Here is a 27,034-nt window from a genome sequence, read left to right as displayed (position 1 = left end):
AAAGGATCAGAGAAGCTCAGAAGACAGACAAGGAGATTGAAGAGATAAAGGAGAAGATGAGCAAAGGAAAAGCCAAGGGATTTCGTGAGGATGAGCACGATACCTTATGGTTTGAAGACTGTGTATATGTGCCAAATGATCCGGAGATCAGGAAGTTGATTTTGCAAGAAGCCCATGATTCACCGTACTCGATTCACCCAGGGAATACCAAGATGTATTTAGATTTGAAGAATACTTTCTGGTGGACCGGAATGAAGAAGGATATTGCGGAGTTTGTAGCAGTTTGTGATGTATGTCAGAGAGTGAAGGCAGAGCATCAGAAGCCAGCAGGATTGCTACAGCCATTGCCGATACCCGAATGGAAGTGGGATAAAATAGGCATGGATTTTATCACGGGATTACCCAGGACTCGTTCAGGCTATGACTCGATATGGGTTGTAGTCGACCGTTTGACGAAAGTGGCTCATTTCATTCCAGTGAAAACCACTTACACCAGTGCTAAGTTGGCAAAGATATACATGACCAGGATAGTATGTTTGCATGGAGTTCCGAGGACCATTGTATCAGACAGAGGAACCCAATTTACCTCGAAGTTTTGGAAGCAGTTACATGAAACATTGGGAACCAGGCTGGAATTTAGTACAGCATTTCACCCGCAGACAGATGGACAGACCGAGAGAGTCAACCAGATTTTGGAGGACATGTTGAGAGCATGTACACTAGATTATGGATCTAGTTGGGACGAAAATTTGCCATATGCGGAGTTTTCTTATAAAAACAGCTATCAAACCAGTTTGAAGATGGCCCCTTTCGAAGCTTTGTACGGAAGGAGGTGTAGAACACCGTTGTTATGGGACGAAGTTGGAGATCGTCAGTTGTTCGGACCGGATTTGATTAAGGAGTCTGAACAGAAAGTAAGGTTGATTCGCGATAGGCTCAAGGTAGCCGAGTCCAGGAAGAAGAGTTATGCTGATTCTAAACGAAAGGAGACAGTTCACGAAGTCGGAGACAGAGTGTATCTTCGAGTATCGCCACTTCGAGGAGTGAAGCGCTTTGGAGTTAAGGGAAAGTTAGCGCCTCGTTTTATCGGACCATACAGAGTGTTGGAACGTATGGGAGAGGTTGCCTACAAGCTGGAATTGCCCGAAGGATTGTCTGGAGTACATGATGTATTTCATGTTTCGCAGTCGAAGAAGTGCCACGCAGAAATGGCTGAGATACCGCTGAGAGATACTGTGCCACTGGAAGCGATTCAGTTGGAAAGTGATTTGACCTATGAGGAGAAACCAGTTAAGATTCTCGAGTATGCCAGCCGAGTTACCCGCAGCAAGGTTATCAAGTTTTGCAAAGTTCAGTGGAGTCACCACACAGAAGATGAGGCCACCTGGGAGCGAGAGGAAGATCTACGGAAAAACCACTCCCACCTGTTTTCTAGCCAACCCGAATCTCGAGGGCGAGATTCATCTTAAGGGGGGTAGGTTTGTAACATCCCAAATTTTCAATTTGGAATGTTATACATAGATCATCATTTGCATATCATGTTTTGTTGCATTTTGACAAATCCTCGATAAATCCTAAGCAACTCAAGGACCCTCGGAGAGAGTTGGGGATTTTCTCGTATTTTCAAATTTGATTTTTCAAACGAGGATTTTGGTTTTAATTATTTTTCTCTCCGGAAAAATATTTCATTTTAAATAAACGAGAGGAGAAAATATGACTTCTCCAAAACATTGAAATACTGGAGGAAAAATGTTAAAAACATTATTTGGAATTTATTTGGAATTTATTTGCAATTTTTATTGCATTTAAAAAAATATGCATGTTTTCAAATTATTTATTTTTGATTTTAAAAAATGTTCACCCTATTCTAGATTTTCTAACTAGACGGGGAAAATTTATTTCATATTTTTCTGATTTTTATTTATTTTTCTACGCAATATTTTCCGCGGAACTTATTTAAAAAAAAACACGCGCCCGCGCCGGCTGGGCCGAGCCCAAGCCGACGGCCCGCCCCGTCGCCTCTCTCCTCTTTCCGCACGCCTCGCCGCCGGAGTCCGCCATGGCCACGGTAGCCGCCGCCGCCTCGGATGCCCCTTCCCCAAGCCTCCCTAGCCCCCCTTCCATAAATAGACCCCCCCTCCGTTTTCCTCACCACCGCCGCCGGAGGAGCCCGCCGCCGCCGCTGCTTTTTGCCTCGCCGCCGCCGCCGGGAGTCGCCGGAGCCGCCGCCCCCTCGCCGCCGGAGCACCCTCGAGCCCCGCCGCCCCTCGTGCCCGAGCCCCGCCACCGGAGCCCCTCGCCGAGCCGCCGTCGAGGTACTGCCGCCGGCCGTCTCGTTGTTGACCGGTTTTCTGTAAAAAAAACCTTTTGTTTTAAAAAAAAACCCTAGATCGGTTTTTTTCGGTTTTCTTATTTCGCGAGCGTTCACCGAACCGTTCGTTTTAACGAACGCGTTCATCGGTTTTCTCTGTTAACGAACATCCGTTATTTAACCGTTCGTCCGTTTTTCTTTTTCGTCGGATTTTCTCGTTATTTTCTCAGATTCGATTTCTGATCGAATTTTCGAATCTGTTTAACTTTTCGCTCGTTTATCGGAATCAGGCGATTGAAGCGCCTAGAGTTTCGTCTCGAAATTCTCTTTCCGTTTAACCTACTCAAACAAGTTTTTGCTACAGTAAAATTTGACCTAGATCCAGATTAGCAAACGAAGTCTCTTTCTTTCGCCGTTTGACTTTCGTTGCTTCTTTCGAGTTGATTCTTTTTGCAAACCAGAGTTTTTAAGTTGAACTTTCTGGTTGGACCTTTCATTCGAGTTTTACCTGTGCATTAGTTGAGTACTGATTGTATGCTTGTTTGTTTGCGATAGAGTACCCGGAGTGTGACGCTTGTTACTTCGACTCGCTAGGTTTTGCGGATCATCAGCAAGGCAAGTAACACTTTGATCATACCCCGTTCATACCCAGTTTTATTGCATTCGATCTTTTTCCACAAACACATTGCATGATTAGGATCTAATTAAACTGTGGGTATTGGGAAGTAGTTGAGGTAGTACCTATTACCTGTTTTCTAACAAACCCTTGGGAGTTACTTCTACGTTGCTTTTATTATTGCCATGCTATGCTCGTAGACGTGGATTGGGTTTGAGTGATATCCATGACAGATGTGAGATGTTAATTAATGGTTCAACTTAAGGTGGCAACTAAAATCACATCTGGGTGGACTGAGGCACCTGGAGAACCCAGTGTTGTCTGTATGTATAAGGTCCGCCACCCAGGCTCAAAGGGATCATAAGATTATTCATGCTGGAAACTTCCATGTGCAGCCGCAAGCTATTATGGGCTCTAGCATAGCTGAGTAGGTTACAGGATCTCTTGAAGAGGTGGAGTAGTAGATGTAGGGGAAAGTAGGTGTACCGGTCCATCCAGAGTAGAGAGTGACTGTTTCTGAAAGACTGTGTCTCGGTCATCCGTTTCTCAAACATCATGCAGTGCGAGAATCAAGCGGAGGCGATCGAGTCTTGTGGGGAAAAGTGCACAAACCTCTGCAGAGTGTACAAACGGATCATGATTAGCCGTGTCCCCGGTTATGGACAACTTGAGTATCTAGTATCTGGATTATCATTTGAATCTCATCACCGTGATACCTATAATTAATTTTGTTGGGTTAATGATGTTACTTAATTGGGATTGAGTTGGAGGTACCTTCTCAATGTTTCAACCACCATGATAGTTAAATAAAATTTATTCTTTTGCAGTAGGATAAAATTGGCTTTTCGCAAAACTGTAACCATAGAGCCTTTCCACCAGCCATATATGCATATAGTATAGCATTACCATTGTTCATTGCTCTCTATGTGTTACTTTGCCAGCATATTCTATGTGCTGACCCGTTTTCGGGCTGCAACGTTTCATGTTGCAGACTTTTCAGACGACGAGTAAGGTGCCTTAGGTCGTGGTCTTATACTCAGTGATGCCGCTGGAGTTGATGGACTCACTTATCTTCCAAGTCTTCCGCTGTTATCGTTATTAGATGGCCTTAAGCCATGTTTATTATACTTATCTCTTCGGAGATATTCGATGTAATAAGTGTGTGATTGCTACTCTGTTATAAATCCTCCATTGTACTGTGCGTGTCAGCATTACTAATCCAGGGATGACACTGGTGCACAGCAGCACAGGCCATTTGAGGTCTGGTCGCTACAAGAAGCCCGAGTTTCCCAACTTATGCCAAGAAGGACGCACCGTTGGCTAGTATGTGGATGACTTTAGTAAGCTAGCACATTATGCCCAGATGACGTTGCTACGAATGCAGCTAAGCAGGAGAAGTTTCGGAAAGGACTGAATGATGAGTTGAGCATGAAGTTGATGGTGGCAAATTTTAATAACTACCAGGAGTTGGTAGATAGAGCTCTCATGATTGAAGGGAAGCAGCAGCAGATTGGCAACCGCAAGAGAAAGTATGGACAAGGGAAGTACAATTCTGGAGCTCAGCAGAGACCCTGTTTTACCCCGAACTCGGGAGGACCCCTTCAACATAACCATGGAGGCCACAATCACAATGGAGGGATGTCACACAACCATAGTAGCCCCAAGAACGGGAATGGTAATGGAGGAAGCAACGAACAGAACTGTTCCAACCCAGCAACGCCCGCCAAGAAGGATCTAAGTCACATTACTTGTTTCAAGTGCGGGAAAAATGGACATTATGCCACGGAGTGTTCTGAAGCAAAGAATGGAAATGGCAATGGAAGCTCTGGGAAGAAGCCCAACCCTTTCGACAGGGGACAAGTAAACCACGTTAGCATGGAGGAGGTTGAAGCGCAACCCGATGCTGTAATAGGTAAGTTTTTGGTTAAGTCATTTACTGCAATCGTTCTTTTTGATACTGGTGCATCGCATTCGTACATATCAAGGGGATTTGTGGATAAGTTTAAACTGCCAACCCAAGCCCTTAGGTCACCCATGTTAGTAACCTCGCCAGGAGCAGAGTATATGGCTAGCTTATGGTGTGATCGATTACCATTAAGGATTGGTAACTACCTGTTTCCCTCGGACCTAATAGTATTGGAGTCACAAGGAATGGATGTGATATTAGGCATGGATTGGTTATCAAAGTATGGAGGGAACTTTGACTGCGCCAGTAAGTCGATTTTGCTTCCCACCCCAGAAGGAAGAAGGATCAAGTATGTATCCCGGCATGTGCCGAGTAGGACTCAAGTGAATTCCTTAGCAGGAGTTGTACAGGAGGAAGTACGAGTGGTGAAGGATTTTCCGGATGTATTTCCAGAAGAGTTGCCAGGCATGCCACCGGATAGAGACATTGAGTTTTTGATCGAGCTTTTGCCAGGCATAGGGCCAATATCTAAGAGACCGTACAGAATGCCCGCAAAGGATTTGGAGGAAATTAAGAAGCAGATTAAGGAGTTACTGGATAAAGGCTATATTCGCCCAAGTTCGTCACCTTGGGGATCACCAGTACTTCTAGTGGAGAAGAAAGATGGATCGTTGAGGATGGTTGTTTATTATCGAGGATTGAATGAGGTGAAGATCAAGAACAAGTACCCACTGCCGAGGATAAATGACTTGTTTGACCAGCTGCAAGGAGCTAAGGTGTTTTCCAAGATCGATCTGCGATCAGGGTACCACCAACTGAAGATTCGAGAGCAGGATATACCTAAGACAGCTTTTACCACAAGGTACGGGCTATATGAGTATACCGTTATGTCATTTGGTCTGACTAACGCACCTGCCTATTTTATGAACATGATGAACAAAGTGTTTATGGAGTTTTTGGATAAGTTCGTTGTGGTGTTCATTGATGATATTCTGGTCTACTCGAAGAATGAAGAGGAACATAAGGAGCATTTGCGTTTGGTACTTGGGAAGCTCAGAGAACATCAGCTATACGCCAAATTCAGCAAGTGTGAGTTTTGGTTGAAGGAAGTTGAATTTCTTGGACATGTTATATCCGGAGAAGGAATAGCGGTAGACCCCACCAAAGTTGTCATTGTGACAAATTGGGAAGCACCCACGTCAGTTGGAGAGATCCGGAGTTTTCTTGGACTCGCAGGATACTACCGGAGGTTCATTGAGAATTTCTCGAAGATTGCAAAACCCATGACGGAGTTGTTGAAGAAGGACACCAAGTTGAAATGGACTGAGGAATGTGAGGCCAGTTTTCAGGAGATGAAGAAACGCTTGGTTACAGCTCCAGTGTTGATTCTTCCAGATCAACGCAAGGATTACCAGGTGTATTGCGACGCTTCTCGTCGAGGACTTGGAGCAGTGATTATGCAGGAGGGAAGAGTTGTTTCATATGCCTCCCGACAGCTTAAACCCCATGAGTTGAATTATGCTACACATGATTTGGAGTTAGCAGCCGTAGTGCATGCGTTGAAGACGTGGAGACACTTTATCATCGGAAACCATTGTGAGGTGTACACGGACCACAAGAGTTTGAAGTACATCTTCACGCAAAAGGAGTTGAATCTTAGGCAGAGGAGATGGTTAGAGCTCATTAAGGATTATGATATGAAGTTGCATTACCATCCCGGAAAGGTTAACGTAGTAGCCGATGCATTGAGCCGCAAGAGTCATGTCAATACACTCATGACCGGAGAGTTACCCAAGGAGTTAGCGGAGGATCTTCGTGAGCTATGTTTGGAAATAGTTCCGAGAGGTTATGTAGCAGCACTGGAAATTCAGTCAACTTTGATGGATAAGATCAGGGAAGTTCAGAAGACGGACAAGGAGATAGCCGAGATAAAGGAAAGAATGAGCAAAGGAAAAGCTAAGGGATTTCGTGAAGATGAGCACGATACCCTATGGTCTGAGTTCCGCGTTTATGTGCCAAATGATCCGGAGATCAGGAAGTTGATTCTGCAAGAGGCCCATGATTCGCCGTATTCGATTCACCCAGGAAATACCAAGATGTATCTGGATTTAAAGGATAGTTTCTGGTGGACCGGAATGAAGAAGGACATTGCGGAGTATGTAGCAGTTTGTGATGTATGTCAGAGAGTGAAGGCAGAACATCAGAAGCCAGCTGGATTGCTACAACCATTGCCGATACCCGGATGGAAGTGGGATAAACTAGGCATGGACCTTATCACGGGATTACCCAGGACTTGTTCAGGCTATGACTCGATTTGGGTTGTAGTCGATCGTTTGACGAAGGTAGCTCATTTCATCCCAGTGAAGACCACTTACACCAGTGCTAAGTTGGCAAAGATATACATGACCAGGATCATGTGTCTGCATGGAGTTCCGAGGACCATTGTATCAGATAGAGGAACCCAGTTTACCTCCAAGTTTTGGAATCAGTTGCATGAGACTTTGGGAACCAGGCTAGAGTTCAGTACAGCTTTTCACCCGCAGACAGATGGACAGATTGAGAGAGTCAATCAGATTCTGGAGGACATGTTGAGAGCCTGTGCGCTAGACTATGGATGTAGTTGGGACGATAATTTGCCGTATGCAGAGTTCTCTTACAACAACAATTATCAAGCCAGTTTGAAGATGGCCCCTTTCGAAGCATTGTAGGAAGGAGGTGCAGGACACCGTTGTTGTGGGATGAAGTTGGAGATCGCCTGTTGTTTGGACCCGATTTGATTAAAGAGTCTGAAGAGAAGGTTAAGTTGATACGCGATAGACTCAAGGTAGCCCAGTCAAGGCAGAAGAGCTATGCGGATTCTAAACGCAAGGAAACAGTTTACGAAGTTGGAGACAGGGTGTATGTTCGTGTATCACCACTTCGAGGAGTGAAGCGTTTTGGAGTTAAGGGAAAGTTAGCCCCAAGATTTGTAGGACCTTACCGTGTTTTGGAACATATGGGAGAAGTTGCCTACAAGTTGGAATTGCCCGAAGGATTGTCTGGAGTTCATGATGTCTTCCACGTTTCCCAGTTAAAGAGGTGCCACACAGAGATGCCTGATATCCCTCTGAGAGATACAGTGCCACTGGAAGCGATTCAATTGGATAGTGATTTGACATATGAGGAGAAACCAGTCAAGATTCTCGAGTTTGCCAGCCGAGTTACACGCAGCAAAGTTATCAAGTTTCGCAAGGTTCAGTGGAGCCACCATACCGAGGATGAAGGCACCTGGGAACGAGAGGAAGACCTACGGAAGGATCACCCTCACCTATTTTCTAGCCAACCCGAATCTCGAGGACGAGATTCATCTTAAGGGGGTAGGTTTGTAACATCCCAAATTTTCAATTTGGAATGTTATGCATTAGATCATCATTGCATATCATATTTTTATGGCATTTTGGCTTGATCCTAGAAATCCTATGCAACTCAAGGACCCACAGAGAGAGTTGGGGATTTCGTTATTTTCATATTTGAGTTTTCTCAAATTTTGAAAAGAGGATCGTTTGATTTTAATTATTTTCTCTTCGAATATTTCTTTTATGAAAATAAAAGAGAGGGGATAAAATGACTTCCTCAAAAATAAAGAAATATTGGAGATTTAATATTAAAATCAAATAAGATTTTATTCGGAGTTTTATCGCTATTTTATTTGAATTAGGAAAATATGCGTTTTTCAAAATTGCATTAGAGTCCCAAATAAATGTTCACCTTGTCCGGTAGATTTTTAGAGGACGGAGAACATTTATTTCAGAATTTTTGGAGTCCGTTTAGTATTTCTTTTATTCGTTTTTCTGAGCGGAATTATTAAAAAAAAGTCAACCGACCTAACTGGGCCGTGTCCGTCTAGGACTCCTGGCCCGGCCGGCCCTTATAAGCCGGGGGAACGAGACCCCAGCCCAGCCGCCCCGCCTCCTGAAACCCTAGCCCTGCCGCCCGAGCGCCGCCACCGCCAGCCTCGCGCCGCCGCCGCCCGCGCATCCGTCTCCTCGCCTCGCCTCGCGGCTCGCGCCGCCGCGCCGCCGCCCCGCTCCCGCCACCGCCGCCCCGTTCCGCCGCCCCGCCGCCGGATCTGCTCGCCGCCGCCGCCCGCCGGACCCGAGGTAGCCGCCTGTTTTTCTGTTAAAACCGTTCGGTTTTTCTTTAAACCCTAGTTTCGGTTTTTTTATTATTAGATCGGTTTTTTTATTTCGGTTCGGTTAAATAGCGGACGTTCGTCCATACGTTCGTTTTAGCGAATGGTTTTCATCGTTTAATCGCAGACAGCGAACGTTCGTTCGTTAGCCTCTTCGTCAGTTTTCTTTTTCCAGGGCTTTCCGCGATTATTTTTGATCAAGATTTCTGACCCGATTTATCGGAATCAGGCGATTCAAGCGCCTAGAGTTTCGTCTCGAAGCCCTCTTTCTGTTTATCCAACTTGAACAAGATTTGGCCACTGTAAAATTTGACTTTGGTCCAGATTAGTAATCGGATCTTGTTTCTTTCGCAGTTTGAGTTTCGTTATTTCGTTTGATTTGATTCTTTTTGCAAACCGAAGTTCTTAAGTTGAACTTTCTGGTTAGATCTCTTATTTGAGTTTTGCCGTGCTTCTTGCTTGATTGCTTATTGTATGTTTGTTTATTTGCGATAGTGTACCCGGAGTGCGAAGCGTGTTACTACGAGTCTCTAGGTTTCGTGGATCATCAGCAAGGCAAGTAACACTTTGATCATACCTCTTTACTACCTAGTTTTATTGAATTAGATCAATCCTCAAACAATTGCATGGTTAGGATCTGATTAAATTGTGGGTTTGGGAAGTAGATGAGGTAGTACCTATTCACCTGTTTATTATCAAACCCTTGGGAGTTACTTCTACGTTGCTTATACTGCTATGCTATGCTCGTAGACGTGGTTTGAGTTTGAGTGTATTCATGACAGATGTGAGTTTGTTAATTAATGGTTCAACTCACTAGTAGGAAAAGGGGCTTTTACCCGGGTTTGTAAGGGCCTTTTGTCCCGGTTTTCGAACCGGGACTAAAGGGTCGTTACTAAAGCCCTAACCCTTTCGTCCCGGTTCTTACACGAACCGGGACAGAAGGTCCTCCACGTGGCCGCTGCTGCCAGCCCAGGCAGGGGGGCCTTTGGTCCCGGTTGGTGCCACCAACCGGGACCAATAGGCAGGGCCTTTTGTCCCGGTTGGTGTCACCAACCGGGACCAATAGGCATCCACGCGTCAGCAGCTGGCAGGAGCTGAGGTTTTTGTTTTTTTGAAAGGGGGTGGTTTAGGGGTTTTGGGGGGTTAATTTAGGTGTTTCATATATTATGTTAGCTAGCTAATTAATAGAGAGAAGTGTCCTCTCTTATCTCCATGCTTGGTCGACGCTACGTACTATATACGTATGGAGAGGACTAGACACGCTAGCTAGTAATCAAATGAAGGAAACAGAAGATCGTCATGAACATATGCATACAGAGAGAAGTGATATCGACCACCTCTCCTTCTCTGAGAGATTGGTCGAACAACAAGTTCTCGTATATCTATCCGACACTACCGGCTACATATATACAATAATTATCTCTTACCATACAATCTCCTAATTAAATTGTAAGAACACAGGGTCCACATAGTATTCTCCGTTTTCAGCGATCATGTGGTCAAGGAAGAATGCCACACTTTCCTCTTGAATTCCTCGCATACGATCTGGTGCTAGCAGTTCATCCCGCTTCCGAAGCATCTAATTTGAAGAAGGGGGTCAATACATATATATATGAATAAATGAAACTCAACACAAATGATGGTAATAAAATAAAATTGTGAATATTATTGCTTACGCACTTCATATTGTTCTTCAGTGTAGCCCCGCTCACAGGTCGTGTAGCGGATGGACTCGCAAACGTAGTATCCACAGTAATTATTCTCGGGTTCCTTCCACAACCACTTTACAAGAAATAGAGGTCAATCAAACTGATAAGCAAGCATGCTAAATGGTATTGATGAAACTAGCGCTTGAATCACAAGGAGATGCGCGGAACATGCTACTATAGTACTTACTTTCGGGTGTTTAAATTGCAGCTTCTTCAGCAGTCCCGGAGCTTTTGTGGTGAATTTTCTCCAAACCTTGCCAGACAAAGAAAACAATTACTTGATATCAGGAAATGAACAAAGTTGCTGATATGGTGGATAATGATCGATTTAACTTACTTCTTGAGCATTTGAGTCATGTTCGCATAGTCCTGGGGATCTTTTCGTCTCGAGTCTAAGACGGTTACTACTCCCTGCTCTAGCTTAATCTCTAGGAGAATATAGTGGAAGCTGCGCATGCATGCATAAGTCATCAATTACATTACCATAACCTGGACTAATAAGGGAAACTGAATATGCACAAGACAGTAACACTCACTTGAAGTTGTAAGGAAAGAGTATTATATCTTTGTTTTGATTTAATACCAACGATTGTAGCAAGTTGGCCTCGGCTTCTTTGGGATGTTTTTCAACCGTATATGCATCTATGAGATTTGTGTTAATGAACCCAATATCACCGATTTGTCTTTTCTTCAATTCGGCGATCTTCAATCTGCATAATATAGTGAGGATAATTATAAATACATGCAATGAAAGAGTTGACCTATATAGATAGACATAATGACAGAAGTAGTACTACTTACAGACAGTAGCAAGTGATCGTTGTTTTATCAAGGGCCTTTTGATTGTAAAACTGGAAGAAATCCTCAAATGGAACATTCAGCAGTTCAATTCCAACGAGGTCATGCTCCGGTTTAACTCTCAGCGTCAAAGTACTCGTCCCATCAGACTCTCTGCAGGTTTTCATGTACCAATCATGTAATCTTCGCATCATCGTTGTTAGAGATCTTTCATCTTTGACGAGAGGCTTCCCGTAATGGTATTTGTGTTCGTCCACCTCCATGATTTCATAATGTACATCGTCGGGCAGGTAATCTCTAAGATTGCTATAACCGGGCACCATCCTCGGATCATTAGCGACGATGTCTTTTGACACCTTGAGCGGGGGGCACGATTGGTTAGCTTGTTCGCCGAGCTGGGCAATTTTTTTCCTAGCTCGTCGTTCTTTTAACCTTTGATCACTGACAGTACTTCCCGACCGCTCCGCTTCGGCATATGTCTTTGCAAGAATGCGCTCATAGTTGCCTCTCGGCGGAGACTTTGGTGGTTTTGTCAGGGCAGCCAGAGTGTGCTTTGCTTTCACCGGATCTACCTTCTCCTCCGGAGGTGGATGTTTCTTTGCTTTCACCCCTTCAAAGAAGTTTGTCACTTCGGCTCGCACGATCTTCCTTGTTTCCTCCTCGGTCCTCTCGCATGGTAACTTCTCTGGAGTCTTCAGAGAAGGACTGAATCTGTATTGCCTCCCGCCTCTGGCAGCTGTACTGCTAGACACCGGCAGAGCAGACGGAGCGGCTGCGGCTGTCTTCTTTCCTTGCTTACGAGGCGGAGGAGAAGGAGTACGACGCGCCGGAGCAGCCGCAGCGGCGGCGGGTCTCTTCCACCCTTGCTGACGAGGCGGAGGAGGAGGCTGGCTGCTCTGGCGCGCCGACGCAGGCGGAGAAGGAGGCAGAGTGCCGCCACGCGCCGGAGAAGGAGGCTGAGTGCCCTGATCACTCGCCGGAGGAGGAGGCGGAGGAGGAGGCGGAGTGCCGCCACGCGCCGGAGAAGGAGGCCGAGTGCCCTGATCACTCGCCGGAGGAGGAGGCGGAGGAGGAGGCGGAGTGCCCTTACTCGCCGGAGCCGTCCAGTTCGGAAGCTTGATGAGCTCCTTCCGCCATAGGCATGGAGTCTTCAGAGCAGAACCCAGCCGAGTCTCCCCTTCACCGGTAGGGTGGTCAAGCTGGAGCTCCTCAAATCCCTCCGTTATTTCATCCACCATCACCCTAGCATATCCTTCTGGAATCGGCCGGCAGTGGTAGGTTGCGCCGGGTTCAGGAGGTAAAACAGAGCCAACAGCCGCCTTGACTTCGAAGTTCTACCATTCCGCCATAAGGTGGCAATGTTGAGACTCCGTGATAGCATCCACGGGGTAGCTAGCAGGAGCCGCATGCTCCAGCTGAAGCAGCTCGGTGGAAGCCACGCTGCTTCTCCGCTGAGATGGCGGTGTAGCTTCGGGGCAGTTTCGGCATGTCGATTGCCGTCTCGTTCCTCTAGCGCTTGAACCCTTTCATGCAGCTTCTGAATTTGGATCTGCTCCACTTTTTTCCTCCTCTCCTGGCTTTTGTAACCGCCCGCGTCCGGAAAACCAGCCTTCCACGGAACGTAGCCTGGCGTGCCTCGTGTCCGTCCAGGGTGCTCAGGATTCCCGAGGGCCATTGTGAGCTCGTCGTTCTCTCTGTCTGGAATGAACGTCCCTTCCTGCGCTGCATCGATATATTGCTGAATCTTCTTGACTGGTATTCTCAAAAGCTCGTTCGTCCAAACGCACCTCCCTGATACAGGGTCCAAGGTTCCGCCAGCCCCGAAGAACCAAGTCCGGCAACGGTCTGTCCAGTTCATTGTCTGTGGTTCGATCCCTTTTTCAAGCAGATCATTCTCAGCCTTGGCCCACTTAGGTCGGGCTTTGAGGTAGCCACCTGACCCCGTGCGATGGTGAAGCTTCTTCTTCGCAGCATTCTTCTTGTTTGTCGCTGACATCTTCTTACTCTTTTCCGATGTCTTGTGGGCCACAAATGCGGGCCAGTGATCTCTGATCTTCTCATACCGGCCGATGAATTCTGGTGTCTCTTCTTTGTCGACAAACGTTTTCAGCTCATTCTTCCACCTCCTGAATATGTCTGCCATCTTCTTAAGAGCATGAGACTTGAGTAATTGCTCTTTAACTGGCTTCTGCGGATCCTCCTCTGGCGGTAGGGTGAAATTTGCCTTCAGCTCAGTCCAAAGATCATCTTTCTGCATATCATTGACATAAGACACCTCAAGGTCTTCCTTCTTAGGCTTATACCATTGATGGATGCTGATCGGGATCTTGTCCCTAACTAGAACCCCGCACTGAGCAGCAAATGCATCCTTTGTCCGGATGGGTTCAATCGGTTGGCCGTCGCGCGCGATTGCTGTGATCTCAAACCTTTCATCCGAGCGCAACTTTCTCTTCGGGCCTCGTCTCTTTACCGCAGTTGTGCTCGATCCGGAGGGCTAGAGAAGAAAGACGAATGTTAATTAATATGTGTACATACCAAAACAATGAATGCATCAATTAGCTAGTCAGCACAGGCTTAACTAATATATTTACCTGGCCGGACTCTGTTCGGTCACCGGAGCCGTCACCACGGGCTCCTTCTTGCACCAGCATTGGGTCACCGGAGCCATCATAATCATGTCTTTCCTCCTCCACTCTTCGATCACCGTAGCCTGCTTCTTCACCCTGTTCTTCCAGACCATCATTGTCGTTAAGATACGACAAGATATCACCTCCGGCTAAGATTATGTCCCCCAACACCTCTTCTGCTTGCTCGTCTCGTCCGTGCTCCATTGTTTCTGCAAATATTACAACATGGCAATTATTACACAAAGATGACAGCAGGTGGATATATTAGTGCAAACGTAGACCTAGCTTATTCCGGGTTTGGGGTGGCCTCAGCAACGCTTCAAGGGTAGGGGCGCGGCGGGAGGGGGTAGGAGACCGACATCTTTTTTTTCTAGGGTTTGGGTGTCCTCGAGAGTTTTGGTCGAGCGAGAGGGCCGGGGGGTGCTCCTGTGGTATAAGTTATCACGGTCGAGAGGGGTTATAAATATCGATCGTCCATCATGTCGAAGTTATCTGGGAGGGAGTTATATATATCGACAACGACGACATACATACATGGGAAAATAATGTTATCGGGGAGGGGGTATATCGACCCCCCACGTGTTGAAGTTATCGGGAGGGGGTTATATCGACAACGACGACATACGTACATGGGAAAATAATATTATCGGGGAGGGGGTATATCGACCCCCCCTCGTGTTGAAGTTATCGGGAGAGGGGTATATCGACGACGACAGACCCGATAAAACATAAGAAAACGAAGAAGAAATAAAAAGAGGAGAAGAAGAAAAGGAATAGAGGAGAAGATCGAAGAAAAAAAAGAAGAAGAAAAAGAGGAGAAGAAGAAAGGAATAGAGGAGAGAAGAAGAAAAATAGAATTTTTTCTATTTTTTCTTATTCTCTTCTATTCCTTTCTTCTTCTCCTCTTCTTTTTCTTCTTTTTTCCTCTTCTTATTTATTTCTCCTCTTCTTCCTCTCCTCTTCTTCTCCTTTCTTCCTCTTCTTATTTTCCTTTTTCCTCTCATTCATAAAAAAATGTTCAAATAGAAAATTTCGAAAAAAGTAAATGTTTTGCCTAATGCATTGTTCATATGAATATACAAACATTTGCATATTCTACAATAATTAATATCACCAAAAAAATCTATGAACAGAAAAAAATCCTAACTTTTCTAAAAATCTATCTTTTGCATATATACATGAACATATATATACACAGAGAACATATATACATACATATACTCATACATGAACATATCATAATATATATGAAAAAACAAGCATATATATGAAAAAAGGGCGCCGGCCGGACGAAGGTGAGGAGGACCGCGGGGTCGGCGGCGAGGATGGCGACGGGGCAGTGGGCGCGCGCTCGGGGTAGGGGGCGACGGCGGCGAAGGGCGGGGCAGGGCGACGGCGACGACGGGGACGGGCTGAGGCGGCGCGTCGGGGCAGGGGCGCGGCTGACGGCGAGGGCGCGGGCAACGGCGACGGCGACGACGGGCACGTGCGACGACGACGGCAACGGCGGGGGCGGCGGGCGGCATCGGGGCAGCCTAGCGGCGTCGGGGCGGCGGGCGGCGTCGGGGCAGCCTGGCGGCGTCGGCGTCGTCGGGGCAAACTGTAGATGAACTCTGAAAAATTTCCTAAGTGTTTGCTTATATAGAGAAGCCTTTAGTCCTGGTTCGTGGCACCAACCGGGACTAAAGGTGGGCATTAGTCTCGGTTGGTGCCACCAACCGGGACCAAAGCCCTCTTTTCAGCAGCCCAAAGGGTGGGAAGCGGCGGCCTTTGGTCCCGGTTGGTGGCACCAACCGGGACTAAAGGGGGGCATTGGTCCCGGTTGGTGCCATGGACCGGTACCAATGCCCCCCTTTAGTCCCGGTTGGTGCCATCAACCGGGACCAAAGGACTTGCACAGCGGGGTGGTGGTGGGAGTTTAGTCCCACCTCGCTAGTTGGGAGGGGCGCGCAGTGGTTTATAAGCCCCACTGCCGCACCCCTCTCGAGCTCCTCTCCATTGCAAGCTTACGGGTTAATTGTGACTGCTATGCCTGATGGGCCTACTGGGCCTTCTGCGGGCCTGAATCCTGGCCCATGGATGGGTTTCTAGTCGTATTCAGGCCGTGGTGACCCAGTAGGTGGCAAATTTTTAATTTTTTCCCAGTTTTTTTGCTTTCTTTTTTGCATTATTTTTTGTTTTGTTTCTACTTACAACAAAAAACTTATTTATTTTATCTTATTTTGTTTCTAATTACTTATTTATTTTACTTTATGATAATTCTTTTTGCTATTAAAGTTTCTATCAAAAAAAGTTCTTTATGAAAATTCTTTTTGCTGTATTTAGTTTTTTTGTTTTCTTTTTTGCTTTATTTATTATGTTTTGTTTCTACTTACAACAAAAAACGTATTTATTTTATTTTATTTTGTTTCTAATTACTTATTTATTTTACTTTATGATAATTCTTTTTGCTATTAAAGTTTCTATCAAAAAAAGTTCTTTATGAAAAATCTTTTTGCTGTATTTAGTTTTTTTGTTTTCTTTTTTGCTTTATTTATTTTGTTTTGTTTCTACTTACAACAAAAAACTTATTTATTTTATTTTATTTTGTTTCTAATTACTTATTTATTTTACTTTATGATAATTCTTTTTGCTATTAAAGTTTCTATCAAAAAAAGTTCTTTATGAAAATTCTTTTTGCTTTTAATGATGTTGAACAAAAAAATACTTCGATAATTTTAGTTGCATCAATTTTATATGATTCTAGTTTCAATAATAATAGATGTTTCTTATAATGTTTTGAACAGAAAATACTTTGTTAATTTTAGTTTCATAAATTTTATTAAAGTTTATTTTATTTTGTCGGAACACAAGAAGTCCGGAGTTGTAATATGTTATAAAAAATAAAAAAGAGGCGCAATGCTCGTTGATTTGCTTCAAGCCTTTCGGAATAGTGTAGACTGCACTGCACATAGCTCCATGCAGTCTACCTTATTCCTCAAGGCTTGAAGCTAAGCAACGTGAGCATTGCGCCTCTTCTTCATCGTCTCTGCACTCAGGGCTTATAAACCGCTCCTAGTGCCTCTCAGCTAGTGAGGTGGGACTAAAAAATTGCTTATTAAGAAACTCTAGTACCGGTTCGTGCCACGAACCGGTACTAAAGGTGCTCGTGGGGCCAAGACCTCATTAGTACCGGTTCATGGCACCAACAGGGACCAAAGGGTGGAATTGGTCCCGGTTCGTGCCACCAACCGGGACCAATGGCCTTGCACAGTGGCGTGGTGGTGAGTTTAGTCCCACCTCGCTAGCTGAGAGAGAGCCGCACATGTTTATAAGGTGCGGTGCGCCTGAGCTGTCGAGCTCCTCTCTAAAGCAGGCTTACGGGCCTAACCTCTCTGTACATGCCTGTGGGCCTACTGGGCCTTCTGCGGGCCTGAATCCTGGCCCATGGATGGGTTTCTAATCGTATTCAGGCAGTGGTGGCCCAGTAGGTGGCATAATTTTTAATTTTTGGCCTGTTATTTTTCATGCATTTACTAATTATTTTGAGCTATAAGACCCTAAAATTGAAAAGCATTTCAAATGAACTCTGAAAAGGTTGAAAGTTTGCATGGTATCATCATTTCGTCCACATAGCATGTGCAAGAAAGTTGAGAGGGTTACGGCAAAAACTAGATGCACTTCTTGTACAAAACGGATAATGGTATCATACTCGTCTGTTACAAAGTTGGCATGGTATCATCATAATAGTTGCGGGAGAAAGTCTTCACTTTTTCTTCGCTTGTGTCATTTGCTTATTGCACCGTAACCATGGATAATCTTCATCGTTTATCAGGATGCTTGGGTCAGCCTTGACTTTGAAGGGAGGAATTTCATGAAACTTTTCATAATCCTCAGACATGTCTGTCTTGCCCTCCACTCCCACAATGTCCCTTTTTCCTGAAAGAACTATGTGGCGCTTTGTCTCATCGTATGATGTATTCGCTTCCTTATCTTTTCTTTTCCTCGGTCTGGTAGACATGTCCTTCACATAGATAACCTGTGCCACATCATTGGCTAGGACGAACGGTTCGTTAGTGTACCCAAGATTGTTCAGATCCACTGTTGTCATTCCGTACTGGGGGTCTACCTGTACCCCGCCTCCTGACAGATTGACCCATTTGCACTTAAACAAAGGGACCTTAAAATCATGTCCGTAGTCAAGTTCCCATATGTCCATTATGTAACCATAATATGTGTCCTTTCCCCTCTCGGTTGCTGCATCAAAGCGGACACCGCTGTTTTGGTTGGTGCTCTTTTGATCTTGGGCGATCGTGTAAAATGTATTCCCATTTATCTCGTATCCTTTGTAAGTCAATACAGTCGATGGTCCCCTGGACAACGAGTACAACTCATCACAAACAGTGGTGTCACCTCTGAGACGTGTTTCCAACCAACTGCTGAAAGTCCTGATGTGTTCACATGTAATCCAGTCGTCACACTGCTCCGGGTGTTTGGAGCGCAGATTGTTCTTGTGTTCATCGACATACTGGGTCACCAAGGTAGAGTTCTGTAGAACTGTGTAGTGTGCTTGAGACCAAGAATATCCGTCCCTGCATATTATTGAGTCCCCTCCAAGCGTGCCTTTTCCAGTCAGTCTCCCCTCATACCGCGATTTAGGGAGACCTATCTTCTTAAGGCCAGGAATGAAGTCAACACAAAACCCAATGACATCCTCTGTTTGACGGCCCATGGAGATGCTTCCTTCTGGCCTAGCGCGGTTACGGACATATTTCTTTAGGACTCCCATGAACCTCTCAAAGGGGAACATATTGTGTAGAAATACGGGCCCCAGAATGACAATCTCGTCGACTAGATGAACTAGGACGTGCGTCATGATATTGAAGAAGGATGGTGGGAACACCAGCTCGAAACTGACAAGACATTGCACCACATCACTCCTTAGCCTTGGTATGATTTCTGGATCGATCACCTTCTGAGAGATTGCATTGAGGAATGCACATAGCTTCACAATGGCTAATCGGACGTTTTCCGGTAGAAGCCCCCTCAATGCAACCGGAAGCAGTTGCGTCATAATCACGTGGCAGTCATGAGACTTTAGGTTCTGGAACTTTTTCTCTGGCATATTTATTATTCCCTTTATATTCGACGAGAAGCCAGTCGGGACCTTCATACTGAGCAGGCATTCAAAGATGATTTCTTTCTCTTCTTTCGTAAGAGCGTAGCTGGCAGGACCTTCATACTGCTTCGGAGGCATGCCGTCTTTTTCGTGCAAACGTTGCAGGTCCTCCCGTGCCTCAGGTGTATCTTTTGTCTTCCCATACACGCCCAAGAAGCCTAGCAGGTTCACGCAAAGGTTCTTCGTCACGTGCATCACGTCGATTGAAGAGCGGACCTCTAGCTCTTTCCAGTAGGGTAGGTCCCAAAATATAGATTTCTTCTTCCACATGGGTGCGTGTCCCTCAGCGTCATTCGGAACAGCTAGTCCGCCGGGACCCTTTCCAAAGATTACGTGTAAATCATTGACCATAGCAAGTACGTGATCACCGGTACGCATGGCGGGCTTCTTCCGGTGATCTGCCTCGCCTTTGAAATGCTTGCCTTTCTTTCGACATTGATGGTTGGTCCAGGTATATACTTTCAGTGTACACATTCTTCCTGCATTTGTCCAGGTATATACTTTCAGTGTCATCTAAACAGTGCGTGCATGCGTGGTATCCCTTGTTTTTCTGTCCTGAAAGGTTACTGAGAGCGGGCCAATCGTTGATGGTTACAAACAGCAACGCGTGCAGGTTAAATTCCTCCTGTTTGTGCTCATCCCACGTACGTACACCGTTTCCATTCCACAGCTGTAAAAGTTCTTCAACTAATGGCCTTAGGTACACATCAATGTCGTTGCTGGGTTGCTTAGGGCCTTGGATGAGAACTGGCATCATAATGAACTTCCGCTTCATGCACATCCAAGGAGGAAGGTTATACATACATAGAGTCACGGGCTAGGTGCTGTGATTGCCGCTCTGCTCCCCGAAAGGATTAATGCCATCCGCGCTTAAACCAAACCATACGTTCCTTGGGTCAGCTGCAAACTCAGCCCAGTACTTTCTCTCGATTTTTCTCCACTGCGACCCGTCAGCGGGTGCTCTCAACTTCCCGTCTTTCTTACGGTCCTCACTGTGCCATCGCATCAACTTGGCATGCTCTTCGTTTCTGAACAGACGTTTCAACCGTGGTATTATAGGAGCATACCACATCACCTTCGCAGGAACCCTCTTCCTGGGGGGCTCACCGTCAACATCACCAGGGTCATCTCGTCTGATCTTATACCGCAATGCACCGCATACCGGGCATGCATGTATCTTCTGCACCTCCAATCCTAGAGGGCATACGACCTTCTTTGCTGCATATGTACTGTCGGGCAATTCGTTATCCTTTGGAAGCTTCTTCTTCAATATTTTCAATAGCTTCTCAAAATCCTTTGTCAGGCACATCATTCTCTTCCTTCCACTGCAGCAATTCCAGTACGGTACCGAGCTTTGTGTTGCCATCTTCGCAATTGGGGTACAACCCTTTTTTGTGATCCTCTAACATGCGATCGAACTTCAGCTTCTCCTTTTGACTTTCGCATTGCGTCCTTGCATCGACTATGACCCGGCAGAGATCATCATCATCGGGCACTGGTTCCTCTTGATCTTCAGCAGCTTCCCCCCTTGCAGCATCATTGGGCACATCGTCTGGTTCCTCTTGATCTTCAGCAGCTTCCCCCGTTGCAGCATCACCGTATTCAGGGGGCACATAGTTGTCATCGTCCTCTTCTTCTTCGCCGTCTTCCATCATAACACCTATTTCTCCGTGCCTCGTCCAAACATTATAGTGTGGCATGAAACCCTTGTAAAGCAGGTGGGTGTGAAGGATTTTCCGGTCAGAGTAAGACTTCGTATTCCCACATATAGGGCATGGACAACACATAAAACCATTCTGCTTGTTTGCCTCAGCCACTTCGAGAAAATCATGCACGCCCTTAATGTACTCGGAGGTGTGTCTGTCACCGTACATCCATTGCCGGTTCATCTGCGTGCATTATATATAATTAAGTGTGTCAAAAACCATTACAGAACATCATGAATAGATTATTAAGTGACTAAATTAATAGAAGTTCATCATCACATTAAAACCAAAGTACATACATAGTTCTCATCTAACAACATATATATAGCTCTCCAGAGCATCTAATTAATTAAACCATACATTGAAACTATGTAAAACATTTCAATGCGAAAACAAATGCGATCATAATCGCAACCAAGGTAACAATTGATCCAACGACATAATGATACCAAGCCTCGGTATGAATGGCATATTTTCTAATCTTTCTAATCTTCAAGCGCATTGCATCCATCTTGATCTTGTGATCATCGACGACATCCGCAACATGCAACTCCAATATCATCTTCTCCTCCTCAATTTTTTTTATTTTGTCCTTCAAGTAATTGTTTTCTTCTTCAACTAAATTTAACCTCTCGACAATAGGGTCGGTTAGAATTTCCGGTTCAACCACCTCCTAGATAAATAAAATCTATGTCACGTTGGTCGGTATATTTGTCATAAACAATAAATGAAACAAATAGTTATAAAAAGATAATATATACCACCACTAGTAGAAAACAGGGCTTTGGTCACAGGGCAGTTTTCACATTAGTCCCGGTTCAGTCACGAACCGGGACTAATGTGAGCATTTATCCCGGTTCGTGCGGCTAAGGCATTAGTCTCGGTTCACCTGGGCCCTTTAGTCCCGGTTGGTGCCACGAACCGGGACTAAAGGGTGCGATGCCCATTAGTCCCGGTTGGTGGCACCAACCGGGACTAAAGGTTAGACCTTTAGTCCCGGTTGGTGCCACCAACCGATACTAATGGGCTTTGAGGCATTAGTACCGGTTCATGGCACGAACAGGTACTAAAGGGCCCATTTTCAAACTCTACCACCCCCCCCCCCCCGTGGACCGCCTTTTCAGTTTTAGAAAAAACAAAAGAAAATGATGGAAATGTCAAAAAAATAAAATAAAATAAGTTTCCTATGTGATATGTGGTCTAGTTGTTGGGAAAATTAACAAATATGAATTTCGACTTTATTTGCAAAATCTCTCTGGAATTTCTTAAAATGGGAACCCCGTTAAACATTTTCTAAATCCTCAGAAACCTAACAAAAAAAAGATACGGGGCCTTTAAGATCTGGAGAGGCAAAAAAATTCAAAAAATTTCAAATTGTGGTCAAACTGTGGTCAAACAATGGTCAAACTAATTATTCTAGAATATTAGTGTTACTAAATAATTATATCAGTTTTTTTGAATTTTGGTCAAATCTGGTCAAACTGTGGTCAAACTGTGGTCAAACAATGGTCAAACTAATTATTCCAGAAATATTAGTGTTACTAAATAATTATTGTTTTTTAAAACAATATTCAAACTCGAACAGTGAAATGTGTCACTTCATGCTCAAGCTAAATTCCTGAGGGTTAATAGAATTGACATCTTACTATTGTCAGGAAAACAACAAGTGCAGACTTGGAAACGAGGGAGAATAGAACCCGGAAGTTAAGCGTGCTCAGGCTGGAGTAGTGAGAGGATGGGTGACCGTCCGGGAAGTCAGATGATTTGGAATGATGAGGGGTGATTAGAGATTAGAGGATAAATTGAGCAGTGATGAGGGGTGGTGATTAGAGATTAGAGGTTAAAATAATTCAGAAATTTGAAAATAAAAAAAAATAAAAAAATTCGCAAAAAAAAATTTCAAAAAAAATATCATAAAATTTCCTTTAGTCTCGGTTGGTAACACCAACCGGGACTAAAGGTGCAGCTCCAGGCTGCGTCCACGTGGACGGCCTTTAGTCCCGGTTCGTGTAAGAACCGGGACTAAAGGGTGGAGGCATTAGTAACGACCCTTTAGTCCCCTTACCAACCGGGACAAAAGCCCCCTTTTCTACTAGTGCACATCCGAATCATAGACAGGACGAGGGCCGACGGGGGCGGATACCAAAACTATCGCACTATGTAATAAGAAGGAATAATAAAAGTAACAAAATTAGACAAGTAACTATCTAAAGTAAGAAATTTTTTCCTTTCAGAAAGAAGATAAGAACAAGAGGCTCACCACGGTGGTGCTGGCGACGAGATTGGCGCGGGCTATCGACGGCGGTGAAGACAGGGATGGGACGTGACGGACCGCTAAACCTAGACAAATCTCGGGGAAAATGGAGCTCGGAGGTCGTGTTTCGAGAGGAGAAAGATTAACTAGTGTGGCTCAGACATTTCATCGAACACCTCATGTGCATAGGAGGTGAGCTAGAGCACCCAAATGCCCTCCCCTCGCCGGCCAGAAAAAACAGAGCACTGTGGAGTGCTCTGCTGTGGCGATGGGGTATATATAGGGAACTCATTGGTCCCGGTTCGTGGCACCAACCGGGACTAAAGGCCTTTGGTCCCGGTTGGTGCCACGAACCGGGACCAATGCCCCCTTTAGTCCCGGTTGGTGGCACCAACCGGGACCAAAGGCCTTGTGCTGCCCCGCGTCAAAAGTTTAGTCCCACCTCGCTAGTTGAGAGGGCTCGAGAGTGGTTTATAAGCGCTGCTGCGCCCACCCTCTCGAGCTCCTCTCAACTGCAGGCTTTCGGGCCTAACCGTTCTCTTTGCCTGTGGGGCCTACTGGGCCTTCTGCGGGCCTGAATCCTGGCCCACGGATGGGTTTCAAGTCGTATTCAGGCCGTGGTGGCCCAGTAGGTGGCATAATTTTTTTCTCTGTTTTTTGTTTTCTCTTTTGCTTTATTTGTTTTGTTTTGTTTCTACTTACAACAAAAAACTTATTTATTTTATTTCTAATTACTTATGTATTTTACTTTAATTATTTTATTTTTATTTATTTTACTGCTGCTATTTTTATTTATTTTACTGCTGCTATTTTTATTTAATTTATTAAGGTTTATTTATTTTAGTTACTATAGTTTATTTTATTTTATTTTATTAAGGTTTATTTATTTTATTTACTATAAAAAAATGAACATAGATGCGCTTATAGAGGAAATTCAACCTAAATTCATAATAAATTTCTATGAAATTTACTGTGAATTTAGGTCAAATTCCCTGTATAAGGGCATCTATTTTCACTTTAAGAGGAGCTCAACAAGGCAGAGAGGGACGGGCTTATAAACTGGTGTGAGCGCCCTTCGGTTGGCGAGGTGGGACTAAACACTGGCCGCAACTAGGACCAGCCCTTTAGTCCCGGTTTGTGGTATGAACCGGGACTAAAGGGTGGTGGGCTAGGAGCGTGGCCCATTGGTCCCGGTTTGTCCCACCAACCGGGACCAAAGGGTCCGAACGAACCGGGACCAATGCCCCCACGAGGCCCGGCAGGCCCCTGGCCGCACGAACCGGGACCAATGCTCACATTAGTCCCGGTTTGTGACTGAACCGGGACTAATGTGAATATTGCCCTGTGACCAAAGCCCAGTTTTCTACTAGTGACTTAAGGTGGCAACTTAAATACACATCTGGGTGGATTGGTTGCGGGCACCTGGAGAATCCAGTGTTGTCCTAAGGATATCCCGGAGGACCCGTGTGATCATCCTACGGCTCGCCACCCAGGCTCAAAGGGATCATAAGATTATTCATGCTAGAAACTTCCGTGTGCAGCCACAAGCCATTATGGGCTCTGGCATAGTTGAGTAAGTTGCGTGAAGCTCTCGAAGAGGTAGACTAGCAGATGTAGTGGGTTGTAGGTGGTACTGTCTATCCAGAGTAGAGAGTTAATGCTTCAGAAAGACTGTGTCTCGAATCTCCGACCATGGATGTATTCGAGTCTTGTGGGGAAAAGTGCGCAAACCTATGCAGAGTGTACAAACTAATCATGGTTAGCCGTGTCCCTGGTTATGGACATCTTGAGTATCTAGTTCTTGGATTATTATGTGGATCTCATCACTCTTAATATAATTTGATTGGGTTTAATGATGATGGTTAATTGGGATTGAGTTGTAGGGAAAAATTGGCTTTTCGCAAAACATATTAACCATACAGCCTCCACCAACCATATATGCATGTAGTGATAGCATTATTTCCGTTTTATTACTCTTTTGTGTTACATTGCCAGCATATTCCATGTGCTGACCCGTTTCGGGCTACAACATATCATGTTGCAGACATTTCAGACGACGAGTAAGGTGCCTTAGGTAGTGGTCTTTCACTCAGTGATGCCGTTGGAGTTGATGGGCTCACTTTATCTTCCAAGCCTTCCGCTGTTATCGTATTAGATGGACTTAAGCCATATTTATTGTAATAAGTTCTCTTTTGAGACATGCGATGTAATAAGTGTGTGATTGCTACTCTGTTATAAATCCTCAAGTACTGTGCGTATCAGTATTACCGATCCAGGGATGACACTGATGCACAGAGATCAGACTGTTTGAGGTCTGGTCGCTACACCACAACAAGTAATATTTAAAAAAAATTATAGGTGCAAATGTTTTGAAGCCCTAGCTCCAGGGAGCCATTTTTTACCAAAAAAATTTGACATCCATACTTAGAAGTGCAGAGACTGAAAACCCCGCTCCACAAGTGTATACAAATGTGTTCTACATATATATGTGTAATTTTTTTTATTAAACTATGTTTTTTGGTGTTCTGTACTATCATTGTATTTGTTTTTCTTTTTGCAAGGAACCCTCGGATCTATTATAAGGTTGGTACAAAACACCCAAACATAATTGTTATTACATTATCGTCCCTAGAAAACTACCGTCGTAAGGACGAGCCGTCTAGGTGCCGCCGTCGGCGCTCCCTAACCAGAGTCAGCCTGACATTGTCCATAGCAGTCATGAAGTCTTTGTGCACGTGCTCCTAAGGACCATTGAAATGGTCTGAAGCATATGACACCAAATCTTGCCATCTTGTATCAAAATGGTAGACCCTAACCTCACCATCCCGAGGAGATGTCAGGATATAAGCCGGACCTATGTCAACCTTGTACCGCCATTGTGTTTGTTAATCATACTCTTAGCATGGTTAATTTTGTGGCATAAGAAATGTGTGAGAAAAAACATCTTAAAACATTTATAACTTCCACATTAGTGCAGAATACTGACAGCATGCACATTGGGACATGAATGCAACAATGTGTCAATTGTCCAAGCTGCTGATATCAATGGCATGTGCGCCGACCGATGGCCGATATACGTATGTACGTGTAGGGCATACCAATTCTTCTCGCACCTTGATCAGGTCCTTGGTTGTTCAGATATGCAAATCTCCTTTGGCAGCTGTTGTTTGATCTAGCCATTGCCAAATGAGTACATTGGTCGTTAGACTGTGCACTAAGCTCACACCATCTATTCTACAGGTCAAAGGTTGCTCCCCCTTTAGCGACGAATTGCCGCGTTCGTCGGGCCGAGATGTATCTGAAGATATATTGATGTTTTTGGTACTTCATTAATTCAGATCGCCTCTAAATCTCCGGAACGGACAAACTAAACACTTTTGGTCAACCAATGGGAGTCACAAAATGTCTGTGGACCAGTACGGATGTCTGAAATCCCTCAAAGCGTATCAAACATAGAAGTTTTCTTGACCCCCCCTCCCCACCCCCCCCCCCAGGCCGGGCGGTTTTGGGGAGTCCAACAGCCCGCGGAGCCCACTATCAGTTGGACCACGTCGCCCCCCAGCCCATGTTCAACTGCTATCCGACTCCGTCTCTTTTTTTTCTCCTGGTCTGTTTGACCCACTATTAGCCATGTCACACAGTCCAGATTTGATGCTTGCGATTGCATGGCCCCGTTCCCTATTCCTGTCTGCGGGCACATCTGGACGTGTCCACGGACATTCGGTGGTTTCCGTTTTGGTGAACCGTGTTTGAGTTTCCCTTAATGCTTCCATCTTGA

General features: G+C 45.1%; 1 pseudogene; it reads left to right on the top strand.

Annotated features, from left to right (window-relative positions):
- LOC120972804 (uncharacterized) overlaps positions 1-27,034 on the top strand; it is a 176,518-nt pseudogene that overhangs the window by 45,929 nt on the left and 103,555 nt on the right.

This window comes from Aegilops tauschii, chromosome 1 (genome assembly GCF_002575655.3).
Source record: "Aegilops tauschii subsp. strangulata cultivar AL8/78 chromosome 1, Aet v6.0, whole genome shotgun sequence".
Lineage (NCBI taxonomy): Eukaryota > Viridiplantae > Streptophyta > Magnoliopsida > Poales > Poaceae > Aegilops > Aegilops tauschii.
Note: the sequence above shows the minus strand (reverse complement) of the source record. Positions and strands in the feature narration are given on the sequence as shown.